The sequence below is a fragment of the Phascolarctos cinereus genome, unplaced genomic scaffold (assembly GCF_003287225.1).
Source record: "Phascolarctos cinereus isolate Bilbo 61053 unplaced genomic scaffold, phaCin_HiC Scaffold_9;HRSCAF=440, whole genome shotgun sequence".
In the NCBI taxonomy this organism is placed as follows: domain Eukaryota; kingdom Metazoa; phylum Chordata; class Mammalia; order Diprotodontia; family Phascolarctidae; genus Phascolarctos; species Phascolarctos cinereus.
The window spans coordinates 31,511,181-31,528,073 of NW_027556402.1; the positions used below are offsets into that span (position 1 = coordinate 31,511,181).

The 16,893-nt window shown below is 34.7% G+C and overlaps 1 long non-coding RNA gene across 3 annotated transcripts in view; it reads right to left on the reverse strand.

Moving 5' to 3' along the window:
- The window catches only part of LOC110209683 (uncharacterized), a 46,525-nt gene that overhangs the window by 27,431 nt on the left and 2,201 nt on the right, over positions 1–16,893 (reverse strand). For all 3 annotated transcript variants that reach the window (XR_013484164.1, XR_002324888.2, XR_013484165.1), the window contains one exon: positions 546–14,071. This is a non-coding gene — a long non-coding RNA (uncharacterized LOC110209683). The remainder of the gene's footprint in view (positions 1–545; positions 14,072–16,893) is intronic.

The window sequence follows — 16,893 nt, forward strand, 5'->3', positions numbered from 1 at the left end:
ATAACTCTCCTAATCCCAGCTGCTCTATCACATTGTTTAACCCTGAACTTGTACAATATTTACATAGAGTCCCCCTCTCATAGTTCAATGATTCAAAATTTGACCTGATGCTCACCACTGATTTTCATATCAAATGTTACCAGTACAGTATGGTCTCTTTAAGAGTTAGTTAGAGGCACAGCGTTGGATATGAAGTTAAGAAGGACTGCATTCAAATCTTGCCTCAGAGACTAGCTATGTGATTCTAAGCAAGTAACTTAACTCTGGTCTGCCCCAACTTCCTCTTCTGTAAAATGGGCATAATAATAATATCACCTGATTTAAGGGTTGCTGTGACACTCAAATGAGATGTTTGTAAAGCACTTTGCAAACCTTAAAGAGCTAAGTAAATTATTATTATTGCTGTTACTATTATTATTATTATTATTATTATTATTATTATTACCATTACTATTACTTGTTATATTCCTGGGCGGTCAAAGCCTCCAGTATGATCTTTTTTATTTTTCTTAGAGAAGTACCATAGAGAATAAAAATATATTTACCTTTGAATATTATTCCTAGTTTTCTTAGGTAGAAGATTCTGCAGATGTAGTCCAATCAGTGCCTTGATTTTTTGCAAATCACATTCTAGCCTTTTCTGTGTTTTCTCATGGTGGATGAATAATCTTGTACATTAAAATTCAGGACATTTGCATAATTTCCTCCTTTTCAACAAAGTTCTAAAGGTTTGTGGCAATGTATTTGGATGAATTGAACCTGATATTTCTCTTAGGGGGCATCCAGTAATTTTAATTTTTGGCCATATCTTTTTGCTTGATTTTGCCGGGAAATTCAATGTTGTGACTTCTTGGAAATGGTTATATAGATTACTTTAAAAAAATTGGGAGGGGCAATATAAATGACTCAGATGAATTCTCTGAGGCCCGTCTTCTAATTCTCACTTTTGCTTATAAGAGTTTTGAACCTTTTTCCAGTTGGAGAATTTCCGATCTCATTTTACTGTATTTTCTGTCACTTCTTCAGATTTGCATCCTAGCCCAAGAATTTTGTTTCCAATTCATCCCATTCTTTCATTTAAATTTTGTACCACTTTCTTCCTGTTGTTGTCATTTTATTAATTTGTTGATTCCATTTTTATCCATAATAGATCACTCATTATAGATACCAAATCTTGCCTGACCAATAACAGACTTTTCATTTATCCCTTTAAAGCACATCTCCTTAACTTTTTTTGTGTCATAGACCTTTTTGGCAGTCTGGTGAAACCCATGGACCACTTTGCAGAATCATGGTTTGTTACCAACAGTTATAACTGAAAGAAATGCCAAAGTGCAATTAGCAGTATTAACAAAGATGTATTTTTCTTATCTAAGTTCAGAGTCCCCCTGAAAAGTCTCCATTGAATCAAGGTTAAGACCCCTGCTGTTAAGTCTTTATTATCTAATGTTATTTGTCTATGCCAAGGGCTAATTCTGACTTTTCTTATTATACTTTGGAAGCTAATTATTTTTTTTCCCTTCTGGTAACCCTGCTTTTAGATATTTTAATGCACGGAATTTACTCCGCAATGTAATTTTTTTTTTTAATTCTGTCTAGTCATTTCATTGTCCTGAGCTGAGGCACTGTTCTCATTTGGAGCTTTGTGGCTGTCCTCACTTTTTTCTCTCTCTTGTCTCTTTTCTCTCTTGAAATACACACACATACACACACACACACACACACACGTATATGTATATGCATGTATGTATGTATGTATTATATATATATATATACAGACATGCATTTGTACACACATATACATATATGTGCACATACGTACATGGGGGTATTTTTATCTATTCATAGTAGTGGGTACAGGGAACAGACAGATGATCTTACCCTTTCACATCCTCTCACTCCATCACACTGATCTTAACAAAAGTATTCTCCCAAAGATTCTCTATAGTTATGAGTCATGGAACATGATTTTAGAAGAATTCTAATTGCAAGTGATACAATGGCAAATGGAAGGCCTCCTAGTGGGTGTAAATCAGTTGGCATATGTCACCAATGTTAGTTGGCGATATTCATATAACACTTTAAAGTTTATAAATGACTTTATACACATTATCCCATTTGACACTTTCTTATAGTTACTCCTCCCCAGGAGATTGTGCCAATTTGTGGGCAGCTCTACAAGTCTTCTGAGCCTTCAGGGCTGGAAATGCTTTGGATGACATATGTAACTCATAAGACCTTTCTCATTATTAGAGTAGTTAGAAGGAATGTATATATATATACATATATATGTGTGTGTGTGTGTGTGTGTGTGTGTGTGTGTGTATACACAGAGGGCACAGATGTGAGTTGAATATGAAGGGATGAGATCCAAAAAATAAAATTAAGGGGTGAGAGAGGAATGTATTGGGAGAAAGAGAAAGGGAGAGGTAGAATGGGGAAAATTATCTCACATAAAAGAGGCAATGAAAAGCTTTTCACAGTGGAGGGGAAGAGGGGGAGTGAGTGAACCTTACTCTCATCAGAATTGGCTCAAAGAGGAAATGACATACACACTCAATTGGATACAGAAATCTATCTTACCCTGTGGGAAAGTAGGAGGGAAAGAGGATAAGAGAAGGGGGAGGTGATAAAATGGAGGGCAGACTGGGTAAGGAGGTAGTCAGAAGCAAAACACTTTTGAGGAGGGACAAGGTGAAGGGAGAGAAAAAATGTAATAAATGGTGGAAGGGATAAAATGGAGCAAAATACAGTTAGCAATAGTAACTGTGAAAAAAATATGAAGCAAGTTTCTCTGATAAAGGTCTCACTTCTCAAATGTATAGGAAACTAAGTCAAATTTATAAAAATAAAAGCCATTCCCCAATTGATAAACGATCAAAAGATATAATTAGTTTTCAGTAACCAATACAGCCATATGAAAAATTATTCTAACTCACTATTGATTGGAGAAATGCAAATTAAAACAATTCTGAGTACTATCTCATACCTATTAGATTGGCTAATACGACAGAAAAGGAAAATGACAAATGTTGGACAAATAGGGGGAAACTGAGACACTAATGCATTGTTGACTGAGTTGTGAACTGATTCAACCATTCTGTACAGCAATTTGGAACTATGTCCAAAGTGCTATAAAACCATGCATTCCCTTTGACCTAGCAATACCATTACTAGCTCTATTTACCAAAAGAGATAGAAAACAAAAAGGAAAAGGACCTATATGTACAAAAATATGCATAGCAGCTCTTTTCTGAGGGTAAAGAATTAGAAGCTGAGGAGATGCCCATCAATTGAAGAATAGTTGAACAAGTTGTGGTATGTGATTATGATGGAGTGCTATTGTACTATGAGAAATGATGAGCAGGATGCTCTCAGAAAAACCTGGAAAGACTTGGATGGGCTGATGCAAAGTGAAATGTCTGTGTACGAAGTAACAGCAATATTGTAAGCTGTGAACAACTTAGCTATTCTTAGCAATACAATGACCAAAGACAGCTCTGAAGGATTCATAATGAAAATGCTATCCATCCCCAGGGAAAGAATTGATGGTGTTTGAATACAGATTGAAGCATACCTTTTTAAAAAAACTTTCTTTATTTTTCTTGAGCTCTTTTTTGTCTAATTTTCTTTCACAACATGACTATTATGAATATATTCTGTATGACTATACATGTATAACCTATGTAGAATTGCTTGCTTTCTCAATGAGGAGGGTGGAAGGGGAGGAAGGAAGAGAATTTGGAACTCAAAATCTCGTAAAAATGAATGCTAAAAATTGTCTTCACCTGTAATTGGGGAAAAATAAAATACTATTAAAAAAGAAAACTAGAAGATATGGAACTCATCACCTATCAGACTTATGGATAGGAGAAGAATGAATAAACAAACAAGAGACAACATTGCAAGATGTAAAATGGATAATTTTGGTTATATTAAATTACCAAGTTTTGTACAAATAAAACCAAAGTAGCCAAGATTAGAAGGCAAGCAGAAAATTGGTGGAGGAGGAGGGAAGATTATACACAATTTCTTGGATAAAGGTCTCGTATCTCAAATACATAAAGAATTTTGTCAAATTTATGAGAATATAAGTCATTACCCAATTGACAAATGGTCAAAGGATATGGCAGTTTTTCTATGAACATATCAAAACTGCATGTAGCCATATTAAAAAAAATGCTCTAAATCATTATTGATTAGAGAAATCCAAATTAAAATTACTTTGAAGTATCATCTCATTCCTATTAAATTAGCTATAATGATAGATGGGGAAAATGGCAGGTGTTGTAGGACATGTGGAAAAATTGGGACATTAATACACTGGTGGTGGAACTGTGAACTGATTCAATCATTTTGGAGAACAATATGGAATTATTCCCAAAGAGTTATAAAACTACATATAACCTTTGACCCACCAATAACACTAGTAGGTCTGTTTCCCAAAATGCTTAGGAAAAAAGGAAAAGAACTTATATGTCATAAAATATTTACATCAGCTCTCTTTGTGGTGGCAAAGAACAGGAAATTGAGAGGATGCATATCAGTTGGGGAATAGCTAAACAAGTTGTGGTATTTGATTGTGATGGAATACTGCTTCTTTGTAAGAAATGACGAGCTGGTTAATTTTAGAAAAACATGAAAAGACTTGCATGAAATAATGAAACGCCAAGTGAGCAGAACCAAGAGAACATTGTTTACAGTAACAGGCCATATTCTTCAAATAGTAATTGTGAACAATCGGGTTATTCTGAGTACTATAAATACTCAAATCAACTATAAAGGACCTATGAAGGAAGATGCTATATACCCTCCAGAGGAAGAACTAATAAATAGAAGTATGCTTAGTATAGTTTTATGCATAGTTATAAATCTGCATCAAATAGTGGGAAAAAAAGCTTTTACAATGGAGGATAAAATCAGGGTTGGGGTGGGTGGGGGTGTAGCAGACAATGCTAGAACCTTACTTTCACAGGATTTGGTTCAAAGAGGGAATTACATACACACTCAAATGGGTATAAAAGTCTATCTTACCCTACAGGAAAGTAAGAGTGGAGGGGGGAAAGTGAAGAAGGGCAGCTAGAAGGGAAGGATAATTGGGGAGGTGGTGGTCAGAAGCAAAACAATTTAGAGGTAGGACAGGGATAAAGGTGGGAGAAGAAGAGAGAGAGAGAGAGAGAGAGAGAGAGAGAGAGAGAGAGAGAGAGAGAGAGAGAGAGAGAGAGAGAGAGAGAGAGCATGGAGGGAAATACATGGTAATCAAAACTGTGAAAATAATTCACAGCAAATTTCTCTGATAGCAGCCTCCTTTCTCAAATACATAACTGAGTCAAATTTATAAGAATACAAATCATATCTTCGTTGATAAATGGTCAAAGGATATGAACAAGAAGCTTTCAGAAAAAGAAATTAAAATTATGGAATCATATAAAAAATGCTCCAAATTACTATTGATTAGAGAATTGCTTATTAAGAGAACTCTGAGATACTACTTCAAACCTATCAGATTGACTAATATGACAGAAAAGGAAACTTATAAATGTTGGAGAGGATGTGGAAAATTGAGACACTAATATACTGTTGGTGGAGTTGTGAATTGATCCAACCATTGCGGAGAGCAATTTAGAACTATGCCCAAAGGGCAACCAATCTGTGTATATCCTTTGACCCAGACATACTACTACTAGATCTGTATCCCAAAGAGATTTTTTTAAATCGAAAGAAAAAAAAAAGATGTGTATGTATAAATATTTTTATAGCAGTTCTTTTTGTGGTGGCAAAGAATTGGGGAATGGCTGAACAAGTTGTAGTATTTGATTGTGATGGAATACGATTGTTCTATAAGAAAGTATTAAGCGGGTTGCTTTCAGAAGAACCTGGAAAGCCTTATGTGAAGTAATTCATAGTGAAGTGAGCAGAACCAAGGGAACATGCATAGTAATAGCAAAAAATTGTACAATGATTAATTGTGAATGACTTAATGATTCTCAGCAATACAGTGATCCAAGACAATTCCAAAGGATTTATGTTGAAAAATGCTAACCACCTCCAGAGAAAGAACTGATCGAGTCAAAATGCACATCAAATCATACTTCTTAAAGATTTTATTTTTCTTTTTTGTTGATTGTTCTGTGTTTTCTTTCAAAACATAATATAGAAATGCTTTGCATGACTATGCATGTATAACCTATAACAATTGCTTGGCTTCTCAATGAAAGAGAAGGGAGGGAGACAATTTGGAACTCAAAATTAAAAAAAAAATAAAATAGTTTTACATGTAATTGGAAAAATAAAATATTAAAAATAATTCATAATTGAAGAAAATCTAAAATAATGACCTAATTTTCCCATTTCCCCCCAAGTACATGAACCCTTTGAAACCTATCCACACAGCAGGCCTCAAGTAAAAAATTCTTATTCTAGGATGTTGAGTAGAATATCTATGTAACATTCATGGAAAGATGTAGGAATCACACAGGTTAAGAAGGTACTCAATTTTTAATTGGTATAAATAGAAAGAATATACATATTAGTGAGATTACAATCCTATTGAAGTAGATTTGTGTAGGTGTCATACCCTATATAAAAAATAAAGAATGTAGAGAAGATAATATACAAGTAAGAAACATATAAGATATTTATAGATATATAAAATTCTGAGGCTTATTAATTCAGGTAACTTTCCAGAAATTATAACTCAGTTCAGAATTCAGTTATCTTATCCTTGGGAATTAAAGTTTTCTGGCATCTCTCTTTTCCACAGTCACCAAAGCATTTCAAAATGATTATTTTAGGATGACTGAGCATGTAACCCTCTGATCCACTTCCACATATTTCTCTTTGAAATTGAGGGTATTGTGGTATGTTAAAATAAAGGTAAAATTCCATTCAATGATCATATCAATAAACATAGAACATTTTCCTCAAGGAATAATGAATGTCCTTGGTGTCCTCATTAAGTCCTCATCTGGAAAAATAAAAAAGTGGCAAAAGCATTGGAGAAATCTAAACTACCTCTTGTCCTTCTCAATCCTATATTGCGATGATTATATATATATATCTTTTAAAGATACACAGTTTAAGACATGGCATTCAGGCAAGTCTGTGTGAGTAAATGTTTAATAACTAGCTCTCTGGGGGGGAAATGTACCCATAACATACCTTTAAATTTAATCTGCCTCATTAACAATTTCTCCATTGCATTCTTAAGTCTAAACAATCAACAAAACAATACATCTGATTTGTAGTGTTTTCATATTTCTGAGGTCTAAATGTTCACACTGAAAATTTAATAATGGACTTTCATTATGCATAGGGACGACTGCATATGTTTCTATGACCCTGTGCCTTTTCTGCAATTAATCTCTCTAGTACGTAATTCAATGAGGTTTAGTTCCACGAGCTAAGGTATTGCTATGGGATGAATGTGAAACTCTTGCTTTATATCCTCTTCCTTAGAACCACCCTGCCCAATTTTTAAAACCCAGAAATTTCCAGAAGTGGGAGGAGTCTGTTGCTTGTCTAACTATAGGGAGGTAAGAGTTGGCAAAAGACATGGCATTGTCTTGTTGCTTCAGACAGGCTGAGGAATGAGAGCCTGTATCACCAGTGTGCTGTATGTTAATGTTGCAGAATATGAATGAGGGGAGAAAATGCCTCTGCTTTTTGATTGGGGTTATCATCCCTGCCCCTGCCCCATTCTTCTCACCTTTCCCTCCTCTCCTAGGTGTGTGCAAGTCGTAGTTGGCAACTATTACTAATGATTACAGTCACTCAAAGTCATACGAAGAAGGACCCAGAGGTTTCTTTTCACCTTTGCATTCATAAAGTAGCTGGTTCATAATAGGTGGACAGTAGATACTTGTTGAATTGCAATGAAGATGCAGACATGTTTCAAATTAGCTTAAAATACAGCATTAATGGCAGGCTTGCATCAGGAGGTCAGAGGATGACAGATTATAGTATGGAATGTATGCCCTGGCCCTTACTCTCTCAAGGTCAGATCGGCTATATCCAGGAGGTAACTGTAAAGGGCTGGAATGACTTCTCTCATGCCGTAGCTTTAGTCCTCAGTAGACTCTCCCACAATCCCGTCCCAATTGTTAGAAATCAGTTACTAGGGCCTCAGTTCCATTTAATCACTTACCATTGATTGTTTTTTTTTACAAAGGAGATATTTATTTTATACGTGTAACAAGAGTAAAGTACAAACATTTCACATACACACACACACACACTCACACACACACACACACACACACACACACACACACACACACAGCCCTCCCCTACACCACTTTGGTCTGCAGGACTTTGGAATAGGCTTATAACTTACCTCAGCTCCTACATAGCATTGATCCCTCTAAATTCCTGTCCAGGTATTTCATGACAAGGGTTAAGTCCTAGCCTTAGCTTGAACTGGACTTGGATTCCAAAGGTAGTTCCTTGTACCCTGAAGAATGAATGCCACACTGGTTCTTGAACCTGGAATGCCAAGGCATCCTCATGGAGGTTCCACTGTCTACACATGGAACAGAAAAGAACAAACATAGAGCCCACAAGACTGAGGCCCATTTCTCAAAGGCCACATGACCTCAGAGAGGAAAAGTCTTCTCCTCTTAACTCACTGTCTCTCAGTGAGTCCCATAAGAAGTAGCTGAAGCTTAAAGGTCATTTTGAATACCTGTGAAAATCAATTAATATACTTCCTTTTCAATATGTGGTTAGCCCATGAGAACCAGTAACAGAATCTCAACACATACTCCAAGGAGGTCACTTCTCAATAATCAGTTATTTAACCTCTCATACAATTTGCTATTGCCTGCAGAGCTTTTATTCTCAACTTCCAACAGCTGACACTAGTTACTAGAGGATCTGCTTTTTAGTAAAGACCAGCATGGGAAAAACCTCAAAGCATTTCAGTTAAAAAACATACTTATGCTATTCTTTGAATTAACTTAATCAAATGTTCCAACTCCTTGTTTTAACTCTCTATGAATCTTTTGGTTTCAAGGATGTTTCTTTCAAGGAATATGTTGTTGAACAGTATTTCTTAATCCATTCTGCTACCATTCTTTTTATGAGTTAGTTCATTCAATACAAATTCAGTGTGAATTTTAACTATTTTCCCCTCTATCACCATCACTCTTCCCCTGCCCCCTTTTCCTCATCCCTCCAATTCACAAACAAGAAAATAGGGAAAGAAAAGGAACAGGATCAATACTAAAACTCTATAATTGAAGTAGTCTTATCCTTCTTCTTTCCCTCATTTCTTTACTCAGTTGATTTTCTTTGCCCGTGATGAAAATTTCATATTTATCCTTATTGGATATAGGAAGGAAACAAACATTTATTAAGTGCCTACTGTGTGCCAGGTTTTAGACTAAGTGATTTACAAATATTAATCTTACTTGATTCTCATAAAAAAAAACCTGAGGCATAGGTGTTATTACTATCCCCCCATTTTATGTGGAAACTGAGGCAGATAGAGGTTAAGTATCTTCTTCAGAGTCTTATGGCTAGTAAGTCTCTGAGACTGGATTTGAAGTCAGTCCTTCCTCACTATAGAGTCAGTTCTCTATCCATCCTCACACTTAGCTGCCTTAACATTGAGATACCAATAATCTCAACTGATAAGATCCCTTGGGATCTTTACTCTGTCACCAATTATGCCAGAAAATTCTCCCAGCTTTGTGTCTTCAGCAAATTTGATGAGCAAATTTATCCCTTTATGAGAAAAGGTTTGTTAGTAAATAAAAAAACAAAACAAGTTTACTAGACAAACAAAAAACAAAGGTATACAATAAAAAAGAGATAAACAAGGAAATCAAATTTGACTGAAAGAATCCTTACACAATGAACCAATATCAATATTAAATGTGCATATTTAAAATATCATAGTATCTAAACTCACAAAACATACACAATTAACTGACTTGCAAAATGACTTAGGAACATAATAACAATAGAAACTTTAATATCCTTGTTTGATAATTGGACAAATCTAACAGAAAGATAAATAAAAAGGAAATATGGAATTCAACAAAATGGTAGAGGAAGTACAGCTAAATATGGTATTCTCTAAATGAGATTGTGAAAAGATATACATATTTTAGAGTAGCACATTTTTACCAAAAAAAAATAGACAATATATTAAGACACAGAGGACTTATAAATAAATGCAAAAAAAAAGGCAGAAATATTGAACACATTCTTTACAAACCATAACACAATAAAAAGAGTAATCAGTTCATGAAGTGCAAACAAAAGACACAGACCCAAAGTGAGTCTATTTAAAAAATTTTAAATTACAAATGGATCAAAGAACAAATCATAGAACTAATTAATAATTATATGACAGAAAATAATGATGACATACCATACCAAAATTCCTGGGCTGCAGAAAAAAGCAGTCATTGGAGGGAAAATTATGTCCCTAAAAACTAAAATTATCAGAATAGAAAAAGAGAGCATTACTGAACTAAATTTACATTTTTAAAAATTAGAAAGTAAACAAACCCAAAATAATGACAAAAGAGAAGATGCTGAAAATCAGGAGAGATGTGCAAATTAGAAGCCAAGAAGAGTATAAAAATTATGAGCAAAATTAAAAATTGGTTCTTTGAAGTCTAGAGAAATTGTTAAACCTTTAGCAAATGATTAAAAAAAAAGTGTAGAAAGTCAAATCAACAAACTACTGAATGAACAAGTTAAAATTACTCAGAGAAAGAGTAATGTTCCTCCTTGTTCCTCCTCATTTCCTCTCTAGTATGTTGCTTTCTGCCTTCCTTTTATTTCCTTTTATTGCCAAACAAGGAAACAAAATCATACTGCATTTGTCTTTCTTTACACCTTCCAGGATCCTTGAAGACCTCCAGATTCTTAAAGTATACTTTTCTCTTCATTACCATTAAAATTCAAGCACTTGATCCTCTTTCAATCACTTAAATATATTTACATATCTGGGCAGCAAGGTAGACCCTGGAGTCAGGAAGACTTGAGTTCAAATCCAGCCTCAGACACTAGCTGTGTGACCCTGGGCAATTCACTTAACCCTGTTTGCCTCAGTTTCATCATCTATAAAATTAGCTGGAGAAGGAAATGACAAACTACATCAGTATCTTTGCTAATAAAATCCCAAAGGGTTATGATGAGTGGTATTTAACCAAAAAGGACTCAACAGCAGTATTTAATATCTAGATTTTTATTGTCTCCTACCTTTACTTTTCAAAAGTGCTATCCAGCTTTGTTATTTTCCCATTGGAAATCCTTGATAATCTTCTATTAAAGTTTCATTTTCCTCATAGGTAAATATGTACCTTTGCAAGATAAATTATAGCATCTATTACTAAGTATAGTATCTTTATAGTAAGCCTCTATATTTTTATCTTTTGGAATATCATATTCCATAATTTCCTTTGTTGTAGTTGCAGCAGAATCTTGCTAATCTTGATGGTGTACTATCTCTTTCATACTGGCTGCTTATAGTATTTTTCCATGATTTGAAAGCTCTGAATTTTGCCTATAGCATGCTCAAGTATTTTCTTTTTGAAAAAAAAGTTTTTATTAATGTCTTTCATTTTTTATATTCTCATAGTTTTCCTTATCATCCCCCTTCCCCCTCCCAGAGAGTAATCCCATATAACAAAGAGTATTTTTTCCAAAGAATCCCCCTCCAAATAATGAGAAGAGGAAAAAGTCAGCACAACTTATCATTATATTGAAAAAGTTAAAAAATGTGCAATGTGCAATACTTGTGGAGTTCTCACTTGCATGAAAGGGTGGGTTGAGGGTGTCCTCTAATATTTTTTGAGCCATGCTTGATATTTATAACTTTGTTACTTTCATTGTGTGTGTGTAATTATTCTTTCTATTCACATTGTTTTAAGGCATTGTGTACATTGTCTTCTTAGCTCTGCATCAGCTGATGAAGATCTTTCCATGCTTCGTTGTAGTCATCATATTCAAAATTTCTTACAGTATTATAATAATATTTTACATTTAAGTACCCCAACTTGTTTGGCCATTCCCTAATCAATAAATGTTTACTTTTTTTCCAATTCTTTGTTGTCACAATAAGTTCTACTATAAATATTTGGTAATTTTCATATTATCAATGGTTTTCTTTGGGTGAAAGCCCAGTAATAGACTCTGTGGGTCAAACGGCATGGATATTTTAGACACTTTATTTGCATAATTTCACATTTCTTTCCAAAATATTTGTACCAATTCACAACTCCACCAACAATGCATCAGTGTATCTATCATTATCACAACCCCTCCAACATGGACTATTGCTATTTTTTGTCATTTTTGCCAATTTACTAAGGTGAAATGAAATCCTTGGATATTTTGACACCCAGAGACTGATGCTTCTTTAAGGTAATGATTTGAGGATTCTTTATTTTTGTTTTTGTTTTTGTTTTGTTTTGTTTTGTTTTATTTTGTCCTCTGGTGCTAATAGAACTAAACAATTCACTATTTTTTGAAATGTGGACTTTGTGTGTGGGGGGGTTTGTGGTCTTGATTTTCAGTGAGTTTGGTGACTGTAATAGTAGATTTTCTCAACCTTTTTTCTGGCCATTTTTTTTTATTTTTACCATTGATATATTCTATGTTTTTAATTTTGACTTTGTTCTAATATTTCTTAATGTTTAATTTCTCCATTCTGTTTTTCCAGGACTCCACTACTTGAGCAAGGTTTTCCCCATTCTGTGTTGCTATTTATTGTCCTTTGAATATTTTTCCCTCAAAAGCTTTTTCTTTTTTATTAAACCTTTTCTTCATTTCTTCTATCCACTTTTAGACAAAGTTACCCCCACCTCTTCCAACATTTTCTTTGTACTTATTATGGAGTTACTCTCTTCTGAGTTTTCCTTCTTCAGGTACTTTTAGCCCATAGCATTTCTTAATTGTATTTGGAGTTCTCTTTTTATTCATGTCTCTAATCTCAGTTATTAGATTGAGAATTTGTGCTGAGGCTATACTCTATTTACCCTCTCCCATTCTCTTGGAGGGAGTGGGAGGCCCTTGCCTTATTCTGTTCCCTCTGAAGTCTAGTTGACACTGCCACTGCTATTCTGGATAAGATGGTTTTGTCTCATTGCTTAGCTTCTTCCTCTATCTTCTGATAGCTGAACATGGGTACTGGTTTTGGCCCCATCTCTGTCTTCTCCTTAGACAATCACCAATAGGGAGTTTGCTTTGTTCCCTGCTATTACTCTGACAGGCCCCATGCAAATGTCTGAGGTGTTAATGGTCTCAGGCTTCCTCATGGATCTTTAGCATGGCCTACTTGGGTACAGCAATGGCTCTCAATTCTGTGTTCGCTGCCTGGCCTCATGTACCATAAGGGCCAAAATTGAAGATTGGCTCTACCCCGTAGCCTCAAGGCTCCCAAAAAGCCAGGGTTGAGATCCTCCTGATTTCAGGCCCTTCACTGGAAATGTAGCTGGTTTCCTCAAACCTTGGTCTTTCCCCACATAAAGGGTTGGAAGACTTCTGGTCATTTTCTTCTACCATTCTAGACAATAGAGAGGAGCTTACTATGACTTCCCTTGGTTTCTTGATTATTTTCCTTCTGACTTCTTTTTTGTTCTTTCCTATAGTGTTTTTCAAGAAAGCTGGGCTGGCTAGAACATTTCTCATCACCATCATACTCATAAACTCCAGTAAATCACAAGTTTTCTATATACACAATATAATTAAAGATATAAAGATTAGAAGATCCAATTGTGCTTATAATTTGTTGACTGCATAAAAAAGGTTTACTAAGTTGAGTAAAATACCGCTTTTAAAGGCTCTCCTCCAACAGTGCTCCCATGTACATGTACAAGAATCCTTGAAACATAATATCAGAGATAACTTTGTTCAATAATTTGATTATTAATATCAAACAAGGCATGAAAAAGGAGGATGTTTACTTTTCAGTGGCATTCACCATTATCATGGATGAAATACAATATTGAGTCCAAGTTGAAGAATAATTTGCTTGTTAATATGGCAAGGTCCTCCATCATAGGGTGATGAATTTTTTCTGGTTTCACCAAGTCCTATAACATTGTAGATACTCCTAAAAAAAGTGAATAAACAATTTATATCATCCTGGTGATGCTATGCAATTAAGTGGAGTAATGCATAGACATACTGGAAATATATCCTTACCCCCATTCACTGTCCTCTGTGTGTATGTGTGTGTACACACATATATTTTTATATATACATACATATGCACACCCACATATGTACTATATACATTTGTACTATATATACATGTTTATACTAGTATGTATATAAGTACATATAGATTAATATATATGGTATCCATATCCATATACATATATGCACATACAAGTGTGACTACATGTATGTGGGGTGGGGGTCTGCAGAGGTCCTAAGGCTGAATCATGAGAGCGCCAAGAGAGTAATGACCACAACAAAGTAGCAAAAATGAATTCTGATAAGGATATGTCTTCAGCATCAAGAAGAAGCCTTTTAAAGGCACACTTTTCTTGCCCATTAGAATGTAAACATTTCATCATTTATCCCTTTCCAATTGCTCAAATTATGAAATAAACAACTTTAGGGGGGATCTTCCACAATCACTGACTCCATCTGGACTTAGGCTTCAATGAAACTAAATAGAGTACAATTAGGTGGTACAGTGGATAGAGCTTAGGAACTGGAATCAGTAAGACTAGAGTTCAAATCCAGCCTCAGATACTGACTAGTTATATAACCCTGGGTAAGTCATTTCACCTCTGTTTTAGTTTCTCCATCTATAAAATGGGGATCATAATAACACCTTATTCCCAGGGTGGCTGTAAGGCTAAAATAATATTTGTAAAGTGCTTTGTAAACTTTAAAGTATTACATAAATACTATTATTATTGCCATTATTATTATATTATTCAGATTGACTCAGGGTATAAAATCTAGAATATCACTCATGATACTCGAAGCAGTTTCAAATAGGGAATGACTTGGCCAGGTCTTGCATTTTGTCTAAGTAGATGTTACCAATGATTCTGCTGGCTAGGTCAGAGTAGTCATTGTTGCAGCTGAAATAGAGAGCTCCGTTGTCTATCCTATCTTTCCATGTGAAATCTACAAATTCCTTGTCTCCTGTAGATAAAAAAAATGTAAATGGACAATGAATTAATTGAATACTAGGAACAAGGAATGCAAGGAACTCTGGGAAATGCCAAAGTTCTTTTAATAATCTCCAAACTTTCCTCTGGAAGAAAAGCTTAGAAATATTCTTAAAAGCAGTATTCTTAACAATTGTGAATACTTGTTAGATATTGACCATCACAGTATTCTTTTTTTTGGTATGATTTGGTTGTCAGTCATGGAACACTATAATTTCAGAACTGAAATTAAGGACAAACTAAAATGATGCATTGTAGGCTGAGCAGTATGCATTATACTATATGTTAGAAACAGTGAATTAAAAAGTAAGTTTTGTAAAGGAGGAAGAATGTCATTAAAAAAAAGTATGAGTGGAAAAGATGGGCCAATGAGAATGAGGGATAACGATAGACATGCCACATGAACTTTACAAACAATCTCACTTGATCCTCACAAAAACCCTGGAAGGTAAGTAATATTATCATCCCCATTTTATAGTTGAGGAAACTGAGACAAACAAAGGTTTGGTTTGTTGCCCAGGATCACATAGCCAGTAAGTGTCTGGGGTTGGATTTGAACTCAGGTCTTTCTGATTTCAGGTTCAGTGCTCTTTTCATTATATCTTCTAGCTGCCTCTAACTACACATTTGTAGTGCATTAGAGAATAAGTGGACACAGTGAATGGAAAAATAAAGAAATCAGAAAAAGAAGAGCAGGAAAATTTGATTTAGGTTTAAATTTCTGGATACTAGGCATAGTGGCTTTTATAATGTCCTGTTCCCTACTATGCCACCAGGGGTATCTACCTGCATCTGTGTGAATCTTTGTAGGGCATTGCACCAACATGGAACCATTCAATAATTTTTTTTTTTTTTGGTAAAGCAGTTATGATTCACAACCTTGTTTCACACATAACCAAGTTAGGAAGTGACTTTGAAGGTGCTGTGGTCCAAAGTGTGTACATAAAAGATAGGTCTTTATTACGAACTTATGTCATGAAGCTGTCCTTGGACACTCTAAGCCTTATGACCTTAGGCCAAAGGTAGAATGAAACCCGGTGTGGTAGAAATAGAGAAAGATTTTGACCAGCATTCAGATCCCAGGCTCTACCATTTATTACTTGTGTGACATCTTTGGAAATCTGTTTCTTCACCTGTAAAATTAAGGGGCAGATTAGATCAATGATTCTCAAAATTTGTGGTCTTAGGACCCCTTCATGTTCTTAAACAATTATTGATAGCTCTAAAGATTTCTTGTTTATGTAAGTTATATCTGCCCATATTTAAATTTGAAAAATTCAATATATTAATCAATTTAAAACTAATCATGATAAGCTCATGACATATTGATATAAATAACATGTTTATGAAAAATATTTTCCAATACAAAGAAGTAATGAAAAGAGTGACCTTGTTTCACACATTTTTGCAAATTTCTTTAGTGCCTCACTTAATCAAAGGCAGTTGGAGCCTCATATCTGTTTCTTCATTCAATCTGTTGTGATATGTTGTTTTGGCTAAATACATGAAGAAAATCCAATCTCAAACAGATATGTAGTTAGAAAAGGGAGAACAGGCAAATGATATCTTAGTATTATTATGAAAGTAATTTTGACCTCCTGGACCCCTTGAAAGTGTCTCAGGATCCCACAGGGGGTCTATGAACTACGTTTGGAGAGCTCTTGGATTAAATATTTAAGGGACTTTCCTGCTCTCAGGTTCTATAATCTATCTGGTTTGGAGTTAATATTTAAACATATGCTAC